Source organism: Coenobita brevimanus, chromosome 78 (assembly GCF_032717465.1).
Source record: "Coenobita brevimanus isolate Jiangsu-jjx chromosome 78, ASM3271746v2, whole genome shotgun sequence".
NCBI lineage: Eukaryota > Metazoa > Arthropoda > Malacostraca > Decapoda > Coenobitidae > Coenobita > Coenobita brevimanus.
In genome coordinates this window covers 33700251-33702750 of record NC_137031.1, presented here as the reverse complement: position 1 = coordinate 33702750, position 2500 = coordinate 33700251, and the positions used below count along the sequence as shown (strand labels likewise).

Below are 2500 nucleotides of genomic sequence, written 5' to 3'. Positions count from 1 at the left end.
ATTCACCATTCATTCGTGCCAAAATGAAAGTAATAAATAAACAGATAAATGAAATAAAAGGAAAAAAAAAAACACACAATCAGACAGTGCTATTAGAAGGGGTAACATTTATAGACGAGAGGGGAAGGTAAGAAAGGTGTATTGTAGCGAGCGGCACTCACACGCCAGACACGGGCAAGCGGCTCTGTTATGCTCGTTCTTGCTTTGTTAGGAAGTTAGTTTGAAGAATTACGGGAATTTTTTTATCCTTTCATCAGTAAATTTTAATCGTGTGTAAGTCGGCCGTTTCTCTCTCTCTCTCTCTCTCTCTCTCTCTCTCTCTCTCTCTCTCTCTCTCTCTCGGCTACCAAAACACAGCACAGCCAAACCAAAATGAAAAATTAAGAAAAAAAAAATAACCATAAATGAGTGAAACTTACAACTGTCGATCGTAAAAATCTGGCTTATGATCCCATTTTGAATCCTCCCCAACAACAACAACAACAACAACAACAAATCAACAATAACAACATCAGCAACACCAACCCGGTAACTTAAACAAAACCATCCAAAGAAAAGACAAATTGTGAGACGGCGAACATTGAAAAAGGAAAGGATGCGCCCATGTCCGGATAACAAATGACGTGCAAGGCAGGAAGGAGGGAAAGGAGGAAGGAAGGAAGGACGGAAAAGGAAGAAGAAGAAAGAAAAAAAGAAAGTAAAAGAATGGACAGACAGAAAGAAAGGATGGAAGGAGGGAGGGAAGGAGAAAGGGAGGGATGATGGAAGGAAGGAAGGAAAGAAAGAGAAGGAGAGAGGGAATGGGTGGGGAGGGTACTGAGAGCCTGAGGGATATCAAAACAGGATCCATGAGAGCAGAAGCGAAGACTGAAGTGCACTTAAGGATACGCTTAGAGCAGGGAAAAGAAGAGAAGCGGAAAATAATGCATTGGAGAAGGTAGGCAGGTAAGCAGGCAGACAGGGCATGCACAGACGGGTCATGCGAAGTGGGAGGCTATGACAGAAATGGATCTTCAGGGACGAAAAGGTGAACATAGAGCAGCCTGAGGTAGAAAACAGGCAGTGGAGGAAGCTTAGAAAATAAACAAGAAGACGACATAGGTCGGCACACAGGAAGGGATACAAGAAAGTTTATTGAAAGTGGAGGGGGCATGCAGGGAGGGAGAAATGTAAGCGGAAGGTAGGAAAAGCAAGGGATGGAAAGAGATGGGTAGCAGCGAAGGAAAACTGGCAAGTAGACAAGAAGGCACGTACACAAGGAAGTTATTGAATCTGAGGATATATCAGTACAGGACTCAGAGAACCAAACAAGACGAAATACACCCAAGGACATGCATAATACGTGGAGCAGTGAGGGGAAGAGAGTAGACGATAGTGTAGAGGAGGAAAGAAGCACGAAGGCGGAGTAGGGAACACATGAAGGAAGGCACGGGGGAAAAAAGTTGTTGAAAGTGGTGTAGGCATGCAGGGAAGGAGGGATACTGGCGGAAATTAGGAAGAGACAGGGATGGAGAGAGATAGGCATGGAGATAAGGAGATGGATAAAAGTGTAGCGAAGGAAAACAGGCACGCGGACTGAGAGACCTTAGGGACGGAGACATACACACAAGGATGCTATTGAAGTCGAGAGGATATCAAAACAGGATCAAGAAAACCTGGAAGAACGAGAGCAAGGACCCGAAGTGCACCCCAGGACATGCTTTGTACGGGAAGGAGAAAGAGTGGATAGTGGAGTAAGGGAACCTGTGGGTGGATGGAGAGCTCATGGACACAGAGAGAGGGTGGTGAGCTTAAAAATAGGGAGAATAGAGTAGGTAGCGAAGTAGCGATGGAAATATGATGCAGACGGAGAACTTGTGGACCTATGGGGCATGCAAATAAGGATGAACAAGAATAAGTGGTGGACTAGCCAAGAAAGACATTAACACAGGGAGATCAGGTACATAAATGAGCATACTAGCAGAAGAAGGAGAGGGAAGGTAAGGGGAGAGTAGGCATGCAAGCAGGGATAGTAGACGTCTGAGCAGAGAGCGAGAGAAGAACAGCCCCAAAACAGAGCGACATGCAGGGTTATTGTCAGCAGAGTTATCATGCAACAGAGGACTTACAATCATGATACACACGAAATGAACATGCATACTAACTATAGGCTGTCTAGGTGCAATAGGAGACAGAAGTTAGTGTAATGTTCTTCATCTACTTCTCCTTTCCCTTTGCCGGCTAGTCCTCCTAAGCTGAGAGAGGCTCTGAACTGTATGTATGTCCACCCGTAGATTACTCTCTTGGGTATGATGCGTTAGGGATGAAAATGACAGACATGGCCTAAGTGTGAAGTGGACGCAGTGGAGTAATAGGCGATCTTAGGGACCTTGCTCTTCACTGGGCATGCAAATGGAAGTGATTACAGCAGGTTGGCGTAGGCTACAACTAAGAATAGATTGATAAGGAAACAGACAGTAAGGAGGTGTGTTAAAAAAATAGGGATGCAGACAGGGAGACA

The 2500-nt window shown here is 45.0% G+C and overlaps 1 protein-coding gene across 1 annotated transcript in view; it reads right to left on the bottom strand.

Moving 5' to 3' along the window:
• The window catches only part of LOC145408792 (neurotrimin-like), a 204988-nt gene that overhangs the window by 158663 nt on the left and 43825 nt on the right, over positions 1 to 2500 (bottom strand). The gene's annotated exons all lie outside the window — the stretch shown is intronic.